We start from the raw sequence: 18065 nt of genomic DNA, 5'->3' as shown, positions 1-18065 counted from the left end.
ATAACCAGTCTTAGCTGCTTCCTGCTAACAGGCAATGTTGTTTGGGGGAAAACAGCAGTCAGACTCCTTCCAGAGGTCTATCTAAGGGTTTCTAGCAATGCAGAGCCATCATCTGAGGCTCTGGTTCCTGATTGACCATTTGGAGTTTGATGGCTTCCAGACATGAGAGAAAAAAAAAAAGTTTTATAATGTTCAGTATGCATGGGTTAAACATGTGTATTATTCAAGGAAAGAATTTAGTGCCAAAGATTACGGAGATAAGAAGTGAAATATACTAACAGAGTGAGCTGTCTCACTCTGTTGAAAGGAATTAAACCTTGTATGGGAGCAGATAAACTGTAGAAGAGAGATAACTGTTCTTGTCAGTTAGGATTAAGCTGTCCCTCGACTGAATCAGGAGCTAGAGAGGTGTGCTTTACCAAGGCTTCTCTTAGCCTTTCTAGGAAGGCTGTGGGAATTTCATCAAATCTTTAGTCGATCATGGACAACTTAGTATAATTGAGGGTCTTGGTCTTAGTTCTACATAAGCCTGAAAGCATCTCCTCTTCCAATTTTCCACCTCATCGTTGGGATACCATTTAGGGTCATTCACTCGTACTGCTTCTCTTCCAGTTGGATAATATTCTACGCCTTCCCTGATGTGATATGTGATACAAAGCTCATCCCGAAATCTCTCTGCTGCTGGCAGAATGGGCTGTTTCTCAGTGCCCCTCAGGGTCCTATCAAAAGGTAACATAATGTCTCTCCAAGAGAGATCAAGTATTTGAGTGAAATTCTAGAAATCCTCTTTATTTCTGTCAGGGTCATCTGAAAACTTGCCAAGATCCCCCTTGATTTGCTTTAAGTCCTGTAGGGAGAAGGGGATCTGGACCTTACTGGGCCCAAATTCACTTGAGATAAAGGAGTGTCTTCAAGGCAGCGGATACTTGGTTGGTGAATACTTACCACTTCTGCTATTCTGTATCTTTTAAGTGGAGCATTTAGGACATTGACATTTAATGTTAGTACTGAGATGTGAGGTACTATTCTATTCATCATGCTAGTTGTTGACTGAATACCTTGTAATTTTATTTCTTTTTGTTATTGTTTTATAGGTCCTCTGAGATTTGTGCTCTGAGAAGTTTCTATTTTGAGGCTTTCTTTCAAGATTTAGAGCTCCTTTTATCTGTTCTCCTAGTGCTGGCTAGATAGTGGCAAATTCTCTCAGCTTTTGTCTAAAAATGTCTGTATCTTTCCTTCATTTATGAAGGTTAGTTTTGCTGAATACAAAATTGTCTTGTTTAAGGAGGCTGAAGATATGGCCCCAATCCTTTCTGGCTTGTACAGTTCTGCGGAGAAATCTGCTGTTAATCTGGTAGGTTTTCCTTTATAGGTTATCTGATGCTTTTGCCTCACGGCTCTTAAGATTCTTTCACCTTGACTTGAGATAACCTGATGACCATGTGCCTAGGTGATTTTTTTTGTGTGTGATAAATTTCCCAAGTGTTCTTGGAGCTCCTTGTATTTGGATGTCTACATCTCTAGCAAGCCCAGGGAAATTTTTCTCAATTATTTCCTCAAATAAATTTTCCAAACTTTTAGATTTCTCTTATTCCTCAGGAACACCAATTATTCTTAGTTTCAGTTATTTAACATAATCTCAAACTTCTTGGAGGCTTTGTTTATTCATTATTTTGTTCTTTTTTCTTTTTGTCTTTGTCAGATTAGGTAAATTTGAAAGACTTGTGTTTGAGCTCTGAAGTTCTTTCTTCTACTTGTTCAATTCTATTGTTGAAATTTTCCAGTGCATTTTCCATTTGTCCAAGTGTGTCTTTCATTTCCAAAAGTTGTGATTATTTTTTATTTATGTTCTATTTCTCTGGAGATTTTTTCATCCATATCCTATATTATTTTTCAAAATTTCTTTGTTTTTCACCTTTTTCTGGTGTCTCCTTGAGTAGCTTAATAGTTGACCTCCTGAATTTTTTTTCTGGCAATTGAGAGATTTCTTCTTGGTTTGGATCCATTGCTGGTGAGCTAGTGTGATGTTTTGGAGGTGTTATAGAACTTTGTTTTGTCATATTACAAAAATTGTTTTCCTGATTCCTTCTTATTTGGGTAGACTATGTCAGAGGAAAGATCTGGGACTCAAGGGCTGCTGCTCAGATTATTTAGTTCTGTGGGGTGATCCCTTGATGTGGTGCTGTCCCCCTTTCCCTAGAGATAAGGCTTTCTGACAGCCAGACTACAGATTGTTATTTCTCTTCTGGGTCTGCCTACCCAGCAGAGCTTGCATGCTTTGGGTTGTACTGGGGACTGTCTGCAAAGAGTTTTGTGCAAGCTCCATCTTCAAGTATCTCATCTGTGGATATCAGCACCTGCTCTAGTAGAGGTAGCAGGGGAATGAGGCAGACTCTGTGGGGGCACTTGGTGGTAGTTTCATTTACTATGCTTGTTTCCTCGAATGCTGGTTATGTTATCACTGAAGTTGTGACATGGACAGACTCAGGACCTCTGGTTAGCCAGGATTTATGGCAGTGGATTTCTGTTGTTTTCTCCTTCCTTGGAGCAGGGTTGTTTTGTTATGAGTTGCCATAACATCCTGAGTTGGTTGGTCTCCAAGCAGGAGGTGGTGCTTTCAAGAGGGCATCACCTGCAGTAGTACAGGGGGGATACAAGCTTGCCCTCAGGTGACCTAAGTACTCAAGTTTCTCAGGTGGTGGGTGGGGCTACAGAGCTCTCATGAGTTTATGTCTTTTGTCTTTGGCTACCAGGGCAGGTAGAGAAAGACCATCAAGTGGAGGCAGGGTTAGGCATGTCTGAGCTCAGACTGCCCTTCAGCAGGGCTTGCTGCAGCCACTATGGGGGATGCATAGGTGGTCCTGAGGCCAATGGAGTTATGTCCCAAGGGGGATTATGGCTGCCTCTGCTGCTTTGTACAGGTCACCAAGGAAGTGGGGGAAAGCTTGCATGGGTTTCAGGCCTCATGTCTCCCTGTCTGTCATGGCTTCTGTGCTCCTATCTGCACTTCCCATTTGCCTGCCCTGGATTCTGAACCAAGTTCAGCTGGGATTCTCCTCCTGGTGGCCTTTCCCAATTCCACTGGCTGTTTTCCCCAAGGATTCCTATAAGGTAAAGTCAGAAATGGCTTCCTTGGGGACCAGGAGTGTCTACAGGGCTTTTCCCACTGCTTCTTCTACTTTTGTATTTCATTGGCTCTCTAAATTCATTTCAGCTACAGGTAAGGTTAAATTCTTCTCCCATAATCTAGATTTTCAGGTTCCCCCCTGAGGATGTGTGTTCAGAGGTGGACTTCCTCTCTCTCATACTTTGGGCACTCATGGTTTTTCAGCTGTCTCATGGAGCTTGCAGCAGTAAGCTGCTTCTTTCAAAGGGTCTGTTAATTCTTCGTTTTCCTGGTATGCTCCTATGGTGGTTCTTGAGGCAAATGTGCATGATGTAAGTCTCCACATGCTGTTCTGTTCATCCAAGTGGGAGCTGCAAGTTAGTCCTGCCTCCTAGCCACCATTTTTTCACTCCCACTGAGCCTATGATCTTAAAACATTTCCAGGGGATTTTAAAGAGGTTGGACAGAAATATATTCAGGAACACTTGGAGTGAAAGATCCATTTTACGTGTTTGTAAATTGTGAGAGATGGGAAAGTTCTTCTTCAAAGTTTATATCTTAGATTACATTATAAGGAGTTACAATCTCTTGCTCTATGGCCATTATCCACTATTAGCATAAACATGTACCCATGTATATATATTCTCTAAACCAGCTACATCTTAAATCAGCTACCTTGACTCACTCCGGCATGTCTACACAGAACTGAGCAAGCTCCAAATCCTGGTGTGTGCCATTCCTGTAAGGTCTGACCATGCCGTGAACGGCAATGGCCACCCCCATGAACTGCACGTACACCTCTGGAGGGCCATCTGGAATTAGAAAACCTGAAATGGCTGTAAGATCGTAGAAAGAGGAAGAAATGATCAACCCCTGTGGCACCTAGTTAACTCTGAGACATTCTCTATTGTTTCTTATCCCAGCCTCAATTGACAAGGCAATTGGACTTTATAACCAATCTTGGCTCATGATGCCACACCCTACCACTCCCTCCCAGCTTGCAAAAAAATCACCAACTGTAAGTTCTGTAACTTTCCACTGCCCACCCCAAACCTATAAAACCCACTGCCCTCTGCTGACGCCCTTTTCTGCCTCAACCCACCTGTACTCAGGTGAATAAACAGCCATGTTGCTCACACAAAGCCTGCTTGGGGGTCTCTTCAATCAGAGCATGCGTTTAAACAATTCCTTATTTGGAAACCCTCCTGATCTCCAGACTAGCCTCTTCTTCTGCCTTGTCTTCTTTCCCCATTATCTATTCAGGAAATTTCCAATTTTTGGCCAATCCGGTCAAGCAAAGAATGTGAGGTCCTGTTCCGTCCAATGGAAACTGGACCCAGCAGTAGGGCAACTGTGTCAGGTTATGAAAGTTATAAATGTCCTTGTCTCCTTTGTTAAGGTGTGCTCTCCTGGCAAGACTGCAGGTGAGTTGCATCCTTCCTGCAGGAAGTAAACTAGCCTTGCTGAGTCATCCATTGTCTCAGCATGGACTTTTCCCAACATTATAAACCCGTTTCCAACATAAATTCTGCCAACAGACTCATCTGTCTTCAGCAAAAGGTAAAAGTGGACTTCATTTATGATTCTGAACAAGAATAAGGGGATAGCATTTTTGAGAAGGTAATTAATTTGCAAGATGTTGTCAATAAAGTATAAGGGAAAAGTGAGTATAGAAAAGTTTGTGCCATTGTGGATTAACTTCTGGATACAAGTCCTGTGCTTGACACATAGTTATTAAACAAGTAATTGAATCATTTTTATAGCATGCAAGAGAGTATGTTTCATAAAATAAACATTCAACAGCCACATGATTCGAGGGCTGTCTGATCCTAATTCCAGCTCTTCCCACTATATCATGCTACCTCTTGATTATATTGCTTAAGCACCTACATGGATGTGTTATGTTTGGGGTATTTTGCCAACATTTAAAATAGACTTGCCAAATGAAACTCCCGATGCCTCGTTAAAGTTGAATTTCAGGTAAACAACATTTTTTGGGGGTATAAGTATATTCCTAATATTATGCACGCGGTTCCCATCAGCTTCAACATTCCTTTCTTCCTCTTCTGTTAGAATCTATTCACATCAATTCATTTGCTTAACAAATATTTATCGAGTGGCTTCTCTGCGTGCTGTGTTCAAGGTACTGGGAAGAAGAGTAAACAAAACTAGCAATTTCCTGCCCTCACAGCGGAGGAGGAGGAGGAGCAAGAGGAGGAGGAGGAGGAGGTGGCTTCGAGTAAAACAAGCAAACACACACTGCACGGAATTTCAGGAATGGAAAGGGCATCAGAGAAAAAGCAAACAAAGGAAAGAGAATGAGGGGATGGTGGAAACAAAGTAAGGGATGCCTAATTCTGTTGCAGAGATGTCTGTGATGTGATGGTGACTTTTCATCAGAAACTGGAATTATATAAAATGCAAATCACATGGAACTCTGGGCAAGTCTGTCTACCTGGTCAGAGGGAATAGCAAGTAAATCCTGAATCTAATAAAATTCAAAATATTTGAAAGATATTGCCAGTTTTTAGAAGTGGCCTCTTTTTCCTCCCACTTGGCAATCGTTTCTTCATTGTCCATTTTCTGCAACAAATCAGCAGGGAACGCAGGGAACTGGGTAGCAGGCCTTGTCTGCTGCAGCGGGAGATATTTGGGGCAAAGCTCTGCTTGTTCTTGTGGGAGATGTTTCCGTGAAAATCCCCACTGGATGATAAGAGCCAGTGTCCTCTGAAGCAGGATTCATCACCCAGTGGGCTCCTCCGTGCAAAACTAAGGTCAGCTGTGGGATGTGCCACCCTTTAAACAGTGGAGAGCCCTGCAGTCAGGGTGCTACACAGTTCAACTCAATTAGATAGGATATTAGCTTTAACATACACAGCTTCTATTAGGCATGTTTCCCCGTAAAATACAGAATAAAGAGGCATGGAGTAGCAGTGACTTTCTTTTCTTTTTGATATTCAAAACATTATCCCATTGCTTCATTAAAAAAATATATAAATGCAAACAAAACAAACAATAAATACCATTTTCTATCTGTCAAATGAGCAAAAATGTTTTAAAATCTTAATATCTAACACCGGTAACGATGTGCTGAGGCAAGCACTTGTGAGAGTATAGATTTTGTTTTTTGTATTTACTCTTTTAAATTAAAAAATAAAAATCGTGTATGTTTATGTTGTACAACATGATGTTCTGAAATACGTATACATTGTGGAATGTCTAAATGAAATTAACTAACATTGAATGCTCCAGGGCTGGGCTCTCATTCCATCTCTATAGTGACTCTGATGTCTTCCAAATTTTGTATTTTCAACCCAGACTTCTCCCCTGAATGCCAGTCTCCCTATTCTGTAGCTCATCAGCACCACCCATGTCATCTGCCCCCAAACTCGTCTCTCTGTCACCATCACCTTGGTCCAAATCACCATAGTTTATGTAGTTAATTGCTGTAACTTACTAACTGGTCTCCTTGTCTCTACCTTTGTCCCTGTACAGTCTGTTGTGGAAAGTCATCAGAATGATTCTTTTTATGCATGTAGATCACGTCCTGCCTATGCTTAAAATCCCAACTTCTCTCCATCTCATTCAGAGTGAAAGTCCAAGCCCGAGTCTGCCAAGGCCTTCTGCCCTCTCTCCTCGTTCCTCCCAACTCTGGCTCCTCCGGCTCACTTGTCTCAGCCACAGTGGTTTCCTTGCTGTTTCTCACCAGTCAGCGCTTGCAGCTGATGTCCCCTCCCTGCTTGGATTTGTCTTTCTTCAGATCAACATGTCCCTCAGCTCCCTAAGCTCTCTGCTTAGATGTCATCCAGTGTGCAGCCTCCTTGGCCACTCAATTTAAAATGGTCTCCACATGTATCCCAGTGTGCTGTATCCCTCTTCCGGGCTTTATTTCCTCCTAACACCCTTGACCCTGCCACACTCCAATGTGTATATAGGATGCATGGATTTGTTTCTCCTTCCTGTCCCAACCCTGTAACCTGTCAACTCCCTGAGGTCAAAGATTTCTGTTTTACTTCACAACAATATCCTTAGCACTTGGAAGGATACGCTGCATATCTTTATTAGTCTAGAAAAATAAATTAGGTTTTATCTTCTTATGTAGTTAGCCAAAGGCACAAAATAATTGGAATCAAGAATTAATCTGGCTGCCTTTAAAGAATGACTTTTCAAGAATCAGTTGCTCTTCCTGTTTAAGCTAATGGTTTATGAAGAATCTATTATAAATCATACTGCAAACATCATCCTACAAATAATGATAATTTAAGTAAATAGATATAATACAGAATGTGAATAAAAGCATGGTTTTCATTTGAAGTACTGATTATGATTAGAATTATTGAAATTCCATTCGTACATTTTCATGTGTTCAAACAAATTAAATAGAAAATTTATAACAATGTAATTTTTATATAATAATATAATATTGTGTTACATGCATAATGCAGTATTTAACTTTATTGTCTTTGTATTTTTCAGGAAGATTCTTCTAGTGAAAGTCAATTGAAATCTTGAGAGCTGAAGCCAGAGAAATAATAGATGGGCTAATATTGCCCTCTGGTGGAAATATTGAGACATGACAAATTGGAATCATTTATTAGCCCAGAGAATGTGCAGGAATTGAATGTTTCCACATTATTATGTGATCTTATAGTGTTGTGTTAGATTTTTTAAATTCAATATTTAGAATATGAATTATATTAGGTATCAAGGCTTGAATAAGCGACGTACAAAAATACATGATCAGTCACAGAGTAATAAAAGACTGATGTGCTGTTTCATTTCTCAAGCCAGCAGAAAGTTTGAAAACAAAGTGATAGTGTGAGCAAAAGGGCGTTCACATGGTTTGTAGAGACATAAAATGCCACCAGTTCTTAATCTGGGGTTGTTTTGGTTGGAGGGCTCCTAAATTGTATAAAAATGTGAACATATTTGCCCTTTTTTTCTGAGAAGAGATGCAAAATCCATCAGATTCTCAAACATTTATTCTCTCAAATGTTAAGAACAAACATTTAAAGTATTTGGGAGAATAATTTGGCAAAATGTGTAAGAAAGTGATGCATATGTGTATTCCAATATTGTTTTGAATGCATAATCACTATAAACCACCTAAACATTCAACAGTGGGGCATTTGAAATAAATCACATTCCAGCCCTATGATAGAGTCACTGTGGTTATTAACAATCGTGCTGCAGGATTAATGATATACAAATGTTCCTTATACACGATAAGGCAGCAAAAGCAGTTTGCCATTTAGTACATGTGATGTGATCCTGAGTTTATTGAAATGCAAATATATAATGTGCATGGGAAAATATTTGGGAGTATCCATGAAAAATGCCAATGCCAGTTATGGTTAACTAAATGCAGTGCATGTGCCTTTATTTTTAAATAACTTTACAATGGATATATTACTTTTATAATAAAAAGCATGATAAATATGATACAAAAAGGAATGATTACTTTTCTATGTGTTAAAAGATTTGACACAGGAGATTGTTAACTTTTAATTAATCAACTGAACTGAACAGTTACAAATTTGAAAAAGCACTTTAGAGGACTAGAACAATAATCATGTAATACTACATATTGTTTCTTTGTGCAGAAAGACTTTCTTAATATTCAAAAGCAGTTCAAAAATCTGTAAATTTCTAAGCAAATAGAAAAATCTGAGCTATTCAGGACTTTTACAAGACACTAGAGCCTTAGTAAATCTTTTCTAGAATAAGACACAGTGAAATAGAATAAATTAAAATGAAATAATTAAAAAAATAAGAGCATTAGCAAAGGCGAGTAAGCCACTTTAAATATATAAATAAACTCCGAAAATTTTTATTTTTTCTTATTTTTAGGAAAAAATGTTTATACTTCTATCACCTTTTAGGAGTGAAAGGAGCAAAGGAACTAGTAAGAAAGGCTTAGGCCAGGCACAGTGGCTCCCACCTGTAATCCCAGCACTTTGGAATGCTGAGGCGGGTGGATCACCTGAGATCAGGAGTTTGAGACCAGCCTGGCCAACATAGTTAAACCCCGTCTCTACTAAGAATACAAAAAATTAGCCAGGCATGGTGGCAGACACCTGTAATCCCAGCTACTCAGGAGGTTGAGGCAAGAGAATAGCTTGAACCCTGGAGGTGGAGGCTGCAGTGAGCCGAGATCACGCCACTGCACTCCAGCCTGGGCAACAACAGCAAAGCTCCATTAAAAAAAAAGGAAGGAAGGCAAGAAGGAAGGAAGGAGGGAAAGAAGGAAGGAGGGAAGGAAGGAAGGAGGGAAGGAAGGAAGGAGGGAGGGAGAGAAAGAAGGAAGGAAGAAAGGAAAGAAGGAAAGAAGGAAGGAAGGAAGGAATGCAGGCAGGCAGGCAGGCAGGCAGGCAGGCAGGCAGGTAGGCAAGCTTGGTAGAGAAGCAATTCCTGAACTGGATATTTTTTTCTTTTCAAACTACAAGTGACCAAACAGAACTTCAACAGTACAATGGTGCCATTGAAAGCCCTGATTTAAGTCTGTCTGTCTTTCCACTTGATATTGTATTGCAGGCGTGAGCTCTGCCTTCCCCTTGGCAGTGGCGAAGTGATATGGAGTGTGGGCAGGGAGGTGGCGCATTATAGGACTCAACACCATGCTCGTTTATACATAAGATTCCTACCCATTGGATCACTTGAGGAAAGGAGTTCAAGACCAGCCTGGCCAATATGGTGAGAACCCGTCTCTACTAAAAATACAAAAGTTAGCCAGGTGTGGTGGTGTGTGCCTGTAATCCCAGCTACTCGGGAGGCTGAGGCACAAGAATTGCTTGAACCCAGGAGGTGGAGGTTGCAGTGAGCCAAGATCACCCCACTGCACTCCAGCCTGGGTGACAGGGTGGGAGTCTGCCTCAAAACAAACAAACAAACAAACAAACAAACAAAATTCCTACCCAAAAGGACTCTGGAACAAAATGAGTGCAGCTGCTATGGTAAGTGAAACAGCGACTGATCTGGCAGGATCTTCAAGATACAAGGTAAAGAGAAGCCAGGCGCAGGGTAGTGCACTTGCTGTCTTTTGCTGTCTGTACCTATCGGTGTTTTTAGGTGTTTGTAAATGCAGAGACTAAAGGAATTGGCGGTAGGTAGGCATTGTCTCCAGGGACTGTGTCTGGGTAATTGGAAGGCACAGAGAGAGGTGTACTTTCTTTTCACTGCAAACCTTTTGTGCATCCAGCATTCCACCTTAAAAAAAAAAAAAAAAAAATTAAAAAAAAAAAAAAAAGATCCGTATATGGATCATTCTTCAAACAACAGAAAAAGGAAACCAAATTTAAAAAAAAATCTACCCAAAGAAAATTTTTTCATAATAAAAATTGTTCCAAGCCTCAGAGCTTGGCTCCTTTGTTTTGAGCAGGATCAAGTATTCATGTATCCAGCCGAAGCTCATCCTTAGATTTTTGATCAAGCTGTGCCATGTTTTTCATTTCCTTTGATGGGGTTTCTGAACTCCCATCTTGTCAATGAAGTAGTTTTTAGTTGAACTATTAATTGCAATTGATGAAAGTAAACAATGCAAGACATTAATTGTGGAGTTTCTACTTTAAAAACAATCAGGTAAAATTTCAGAACAAGATTTGCTGTTCAGTAGGAAGGTCAGATTCTTTTCCCTATACATTCAATGCTACATATTCATGCTCCAGTGCAGACTGCTTGCAATGTAAAGAGGCTGACAACCAGAGTTATAATTAGGTCCTGCTTGTTTCCCTTAGAGTTTACAGTCCAGAAAGTTCACGGAAATAATGAGAGTCTTAGAGCTTTTTGTTATGGGTTGAAATGTATACTCCAACACTCATCTGTTAAAGTCCTAATCCCCAGTACTTTAGAATGTGACCTTATTTGGAAATAAGGTCATTCATTACAGATGTAGGTGAAGATGAGGTCACACTGGAGTAAGGTGGGCTATAATCCAATATGACCATGTCCTTGTAAAAAGGAGAAGTATTTACACAGCCACACACACAGGGAGAACACCATGTGAAGATGAAGACAGAGACCAGACTAATGGTTCTACCAGACAAGGAATGCTGAAGATTGGCAGCAAACTACCAGATGCTAGGAGAGGGTAACGGCACAGATTCTTCCTCACAGCCATCAGAAGGAAGGACCCCTGCTAACACCGGATCTCTGGATCTCTGGCAATGATTCTTCCTCACAGCCATCAGAAGGAAGGACCCCTGCTAACGCCGGATCTCTGGATCTCTGGCAGTGATTCTTCCTCACATCCATCAGAAGGTAGGACCCCTGCTAACACCAGATCTCTGGATCTCTGGCAGTGATTCTTCCTCACAGCCATCAGAAGGTAGGACCCCTGCTAACACCAGATCTTTGGATCTCTGGCAGTGATTCTTCCTCACAGCCATCAGAAGGAAGGACCCCTGCTAACACAGGATCTTTGGATCTCTGGCAATGATTCTTCCTCACAGCCATCAGAAGGAAGGACCCCTGCTAACACTGGATCTCTGGATCTCTGGCACAGATTCTTCCTCACAGCCATCAGAAGGAATGACCCCTGCTAACACTGGGCTCTAGAACTGTGAGACAGTAAGTTCCTGTTGGTGAAGCTGCTTCATTAGTGGTAGTTTGTTGCAGCTGCCCTAGCAAACAACTACAAATTCCAGTCCAAGTGGAATCAAAAAGCAGAATAAACTTGGAAAAGAGAAGACAGACCATGACAGGGCGGCCAAATTATCCCCTCCTTTTAGAAATTTGTAATTTTTTTTAATGGTAAAAGACCACTCTGTGTGCAAATAGCAAAATCGAGAAGCCCTGGTTCCTAAATCGCCAAGAACCTTAACAGGTGTGATTGATTGAACATTGACCACAGGTGCCAGGCCTGGTGCTTGGTGCTTGGTGCTATAACTGGGTTATCTTTCCTTCTCACAAATAATGCACAAGGTTGATACAATTCTCTCCATTTTACTGAGCCTCAGAGAAATAAGGGAAAATCCCAGATGGGCACTGTCAAATTAAGAATTGCTAGACTGTAAATTCATCAACTGTAATTTTGAGATGTTTCTCCAATTTTTTTGAGTATGCAGGATTTAAATTGTTTTTAGAGATAGGCTCTCACTCTGTTGCCCAGGCTGGAGCACAGCAGTGCATTCACAGCTCACTGCAGCCTCAAACTCCTGGGCCCGAGTGATCCTTTCACTTCAGCCTCCGCAGCGCTAGGATTACAGGCAGGAGCCACCATTCCCAGACTGAATTTACCACTTTAGATAAAATTTAGAGTGGCAAAGCTGGCACTGGGAACAGGCTGAATGGTGGTACAGTCTTTAGAACCTCAAAAAAAAGGGGCTTATTGATGTGTGTGTGTGTGTCTGTGTGTGATTGTGTGTGTGTGTGTAGTGGACAATGGCAGTCTAAGTTTGTAGTAAATGATAAAAGTTGTCCTAATAAAATTGTTGTTTTGCTATGAGACTCTAAAGAACATGGCAATAATCCTTTAGCCTGTTCTTTATCATTTTAAGAATGGAAGGAAAATTCTACTCTAGGATAGCCTTAGTGACATCTGGTGATTTTGTAATCTGAAGTCAATTTATCAGGTCAAGCAGATTTTCCTGGGTAGGAAATACTATTTTCTTTTTCATTCACTTGTTGAACAGAGGAACAGAGTCTTCAAGTTATTTGCAGTTTCTACTCAGTTTTTTTTTAAATAGCAATCAGTTTTAAACTCTATAGCTTCCCATAGATTGTTCTATAATGCTAAAATTTATAATTTAATCCACTCCATATACGACATTTGGCCATAAGAAAATGGTATATGAGTTATAATACTTAGTGAATGTTTTGCAGAGTGGACTAAATAGTTATTCTGGGCACATCTGTGCCCTCCACAAGGTGAGAGAAAACTTGTTTTTATTCTAACTTGAACATATGCCGTGTTTTAAGGTAGATTTTTATTTAAATGCAAAACATTGTTAATTTAAATATCAAATAAAATGTCATTTGCTTTTATCTTCCCTTATGCATTCTAATTTAATTTTGTAATCTATTAGCTCTTTCCCCTTATTCATGGGAAATTAGTAAAACAACAAAAAGACATATAAATGTTTCATTTAAAATTTTCTCACATCTATGTAAAGTCTAGAAAATTGTTGTATTTAATGCTCCATGACAGTGGTATATTTTCTCACAATCTTCTCTCATGTAATTTGAGAGATTTGTATTTTTGCTCTAAAGACACAGGCTCTGAGCACTTTTTTTTTTGAGGTAGTCTATTGCCCAGGCTGGTGTGCAGTGGAGGGATCTCAGCTCACTGCAACTTCCTCTTCCCCGGTTCAAGTGATTCTTGTGTCTCGGCCTCCTGAATAGTTGGGACTACGGGCACACATCACTATTGCTGGCTAATTTTTTGTATTTTTCGTAGAGACAGGGGTCTCACCATGTTGGTCAGGCTGGTCTCGAACTCTTGACCCCAGGTGATCTGTCCGCCTCGGCCTTGCAAAGGAGTATTTTTTTTTTCTTTTTTCTGTTATACAACAGTGTATGTGAATAACTATGAGAAGCCATTAAAAGTCTTCTCTTTGGGGAATACAGAGTTTCTTTAAGTCACTTTTACAATAGCATTTACTGCCCTGTTTCTTTCAGGTGTGTGATTTCCAATTTACTCATATACGTTCTCTGATGAGCTGCCTAGAGGCCTATAATCCCGTTCCTATCTTCGGCACTGCCCAAATAGTTATTGGTCATGCAGCACAACAAAGCATTTTAGACAAGCCTCCTCTGTTCATCCAGACCCTTTGTATAAAAGAGCTTTGAAACCGATCCAGGCACAGATGGCCAGGTTTGACCAGTGTTCCCAGCCTGTGTGACATCCACCACCACCGCCATTTTCCACAGTGAGATAGATGGAGTGGAAAATACTATTAATCTTCAAAAACAGAATTCATGCATTATTTGGTCCCCAAGAACCAATAATTTTAAAACAATTTACCAACACAAACTGGGTGCCATTTTACAGAAGAATGACCTAGAACAGAAGAAATCTATTTTCTATTGCGTCCACAAAAGGCGTTGCATTGGACAATCAATTTGCTTGTGTTTTAGAAATCCCACCAAACCCTACGGTGCCTTAAAACAAACACAAAGACACCAGGAGGAAACTAGCATTAAGATCCTTTTCTTTTTTAGCTAGTTGTCATTCACTGCCTAAATCATTTCCCAGTTTATTTATTTATTTTTTTAACTAAAGCAGGTTACTGTTATTAAATTTTTCAGTACAAATAAGAACTGGGTTAAAAATTATTCAATGAATTCTAAAAATTGTTTTTAAATATCCTGTTTCTGATGATGAAAGCTATGCTTGGCAGCCTTGAACCTTGTCTTAGTTCAGGCTGCCATAAGAAAATATTATAGCTGGGCGTGATGGCTCATGCCTGTAATCCCAGCACTTTGGGGGTCTGAGGCAGGCAAATCACCTGAGGTCGGGAGTTTGAGGCTAGCCTGACCAACAAGGAGAAACCCAGTCTCTACTAATAATACAAAAAATTAGCTGCACGTGGTGGCGCACACCTGTAATCCCAGCTACTTGGGAGGCTGAGGCAGGAGAATCACTTGAACCTGGAAGGCGGAGGTTGCAGTGAGCCGAGATCACGCCACTACACTCCAGCCTGGGCAACAAGAGCGAAACTCTGTCTCAAAAAATTTTTTTCTTTTGGTAATTGATAATCAAATATAAGTGTGGTATATTTATATATTTGCCTTATAAATGTTAGCAGCAAAGTCTCAAAAATTTACCTTTGTCTCAGTGGTTTCAAGAAACCCAACCCTTAACACAAAATTATTAGAGAGATTCTAAAGCCATTGCGACGGGTTATAACTCCTTTCTGAATGAATGAATTATTCAAGAAAAGAATCTCATTTATATTCAAACATTTAAAAATTGCTCTTCCTCCTTGATTATTTGCTAATATATATATATTTTAAGTTGGTGCACTGTGTGGTAATTGCATTGAAAGAGATGGTAGTCTTTTTTTTTTTTTTTTTTTTTTTACAGAATCTCACTCAGTTGCCTAGGCTGGAGTGCAGCAGCATGATCTCAGCTCACTGCAACCTCCACCTTCCTGGTTCAAGAGATTCCCCTGCCTCAGTCTCCTGAGCAGCTGGGATTACAGGCATGTACCACTGCACCCAGCTAATTTTTGTATTTTTAGTAGAGACAGGGTTTTACCCTGTTCACCAGAGTGGTCTCAAACTCCTGATCTCAGGCAATCTGCCCACCTCGGTCTCCCAAAGTGCTGGGATTACAGGCTGGTAGTCTGTTTTAATATCTGCTACCTCAGTGATTATTAGTATTGATCTCTTGATTTGGCTGCATGGGAGAGGAGCCACTCATTTATTAGCAGAGCAAGTTTCGCAGGTGGAGAAAAGCCTTTCTTTGGTTACAGGTACTGGTTTCATGATAGTTTTCCTACTTCTGTTTCAAAAATCTAGTGGGCAACTTCATTGGGAAACAATTTTTTTATGGGTTTCTTGTGTTTCTGCATGTTTTGTATCCATTTTTGTTCCCAAATATTTTTCCAAGGATGTTTGTATGGTAAACAGTCTTGGAAGATAGCCATAGCGTCTATCTCTAACAGAGGACAGATTTGTTTGCTCTTCAGAATAAAAGGATAATGTCTCCTTCTGGAATAAAGGTTGGGCAAGTTTGGCAGCAGCCCTTTTATAAGACTGAGGGCTTCCTAAGATCAATGGTCATCAATTGGGATACAAAAACATGGGCGTAGGTAGCATCCATGCTGGCCAATGGACAGATCCCAGTAGAACTTGTGTGCTTTGGGAGATGGGAAAGGGAACTGAAGTGAACATGAGGCTCATGCTATCTGCTGTGCCTTGAAGAATAAAGTCCTTATTCTCTGACCCATGAGTTTTGAGAGTGTTTTTTTTTTTTTTTTTTTTTTTTTTGTCAGCAACCATGAAACTGTGTCTTAGATGTGTCTCAGTTCTTGAGACTTAATCTCAAGGAAAACCTATGTTGTGATTATTGTTATTTTTTCTTTAATATGTGTATTTTTTTGCCTGTATCCTTGTTTGGCAGGAGAACATTTATCCCAAAGACCCCCTTTCCCTCACTTCTGGTGAGTTCTGGCAAACACTTAGCTAGTATGATAGATTTTTGGTAAAATGGAGAGAAAAAAAAAGAGTATCAGAATAATATTCTGGCCACTGTATATAAAAATAAACATTTAGTATTAATTCAAGAAAGGTTTTCTGTGTTGACAATGTTTCCTTCTGCAGCTATTTAGCAAAGAGATATTGTTCTTCATCCACTATACATTTCTTTACATGTGCTATATCAAAAGAGCCCCAAACATCCTACTCCCAAACTGAGAGGAAGGCGTAACGGCAGTAGAGTGAAGTAATCATATGAAACTTCCCACAGATAACACTGATAAAATCTGAACAAAATATTTTAAAAAGTACCAAGTATGTAGAAGAATGGAAAATATCCAAAAACAAACGGAAACAAGGACCTAATATTATTTTTATCTCCCTTTCCCCACCTTTGGATGGCATTTGTAATTTTAATTTACTTTGACTTCTCATGCCTGTCTATGTCACAATAATATTTGAAGACAATGAAACAATACCAGGCTAACCTTAACTCCCCAAACCAGCCACTGCTAACCACCCATGGAATTCCAATTAAGTGGCCAAAGGCCATTTTGAATGTTAGACCTACATAACACTGCAAAACTGACTTTTATAAAGGAACAATTGGCTCAAACTTCTGGGTTCTCTTTCTTATTGTGATCTGAAGTTAGATGCCAGACCCATGGATATAGTGCGATGGTGACATAAAAGGGCTAGCTCAGGATAGATAGCCCAGTCTACGAATGTACCATAGCAGAGACTTGAGGCTGGTAGCAATGAAACTCCCATTGTACCAAACTTCCTATGAGTCAAGTGTACAAAAGTATAACCTAAGTATCAAAAAGAATTCATGGTCCCTAAGATCTAGAAAGGTTTGACTTAGTCTCTATTCCACACTCTGTAGAAAAGTCCAGTGCTGTTCCCAAGATTTCTGTGGACTCTCTAGGGACACACCCTCAGGACATCTCTGAGTCTGATTTCTTCTTTCTTGAGTTCTGGTTTTCCATTCTGTGCTTTGTGACTTTTTCCCCCTCCTCTCTGGCATCAATCTGAGTGTGAAATCAGCTCTTTGTTTTCTTTTAAAACTCCGCTCGATGTGTATGGATGTTAAAGGAAACATTATCACAAAATTTCAAACAAAGTAAAGCTGGATATTAGGCATCCCTGCTCTAAAATGGTTTTAGCCACTCTCTCATACTTCTTCTACTCCTCCCTTTCTCCTCCACCCTGTTCTCTCAGCATGAAATAAAACAATCTCCCCCCAAATCATCCTCCAGGTCTCCACTCCTTTCTCTCAGTTGTCATTCTCTTCAAACACACATTCTGGCCTCCCTTTAGCACAGGCCTCAGCAGAAACTCAGAAATCACCCCATTATTAGAGGTTCACAAAATTACTTTCTTAGGTTTGGGTTACAGGATATGCTTTTACTGCTTCACAAAAGATTTGTGTTTGTTTGTATGTTTTTATTACAAAATTGATAAACTCCTCTTATTTGACTGATAAGTTATTAAAGTTGCTATACATGCTTTTGGCAAATACATAAAAATATTAGGGTTCAGATACAGTTTGGTGCTGAAATTTCACTTCCATTCCTCCTTAATTATAGAGTTCGGGCAGAGGACAATATGCAAAGATTGGGAACTAGAAAGAAAACAACATGCCTGTTTATTAAATGATTATAATTACCAATGTACCAGTTATTGTCTGGGAGTACTCAGGCCTATACCTGTCTTGTACCAATGGGGTAGAACTCCTTAGAACTACCTTCCCAAGATCCCCTTGACAGCTGGTTTCCAGCCTGGTTCTTCTAATGGGCTGGACTCCTATGTAATGAGAGGG

General features: G+C 40.0%; 1 long non-coding RNA gene across 1 annotated transcript; it reads left to right on the top strand.

Moving 5' to 3' along the window:
• Positions 1 to 4353: 4353 nt before the first annotated feature.
• On the top strand, positions 4354 to 18010 carry LOC119472490. Its single transcript, XR_005201642.1, has 3 exons — positions 4354 to 4666; positions 9641 to 9799; positions 17833 to 18010. It is a non-coding gene; the product is annotated as an uncharacterized LOC119472490 (long non-coding RNA).
• The last annotated feature ends 55 nt before the right edge of the window (positions 18011 to 18065 follow it).

Source organism: Cebus imitator, unplaced genomic scaffold (genome assembly GCF_001604975.1).
Source record: "Cebus imitator isolate Cc_AM_T3 unplaced genomic scaffold, Cebus_imitator-1.0 Scaffold102, whole genome shotgun sequence".
NCBI classification, from domain to species: Eukaryota; Metazoa; Chordata; class Mammalia; order Primates; family Cebidae; genus Cebus; species Cebus imitator.
Note: the sequence above shows the minus strand (reverse complement) of the source record. Positions and strands in the feature narration are given on the sequence as shown.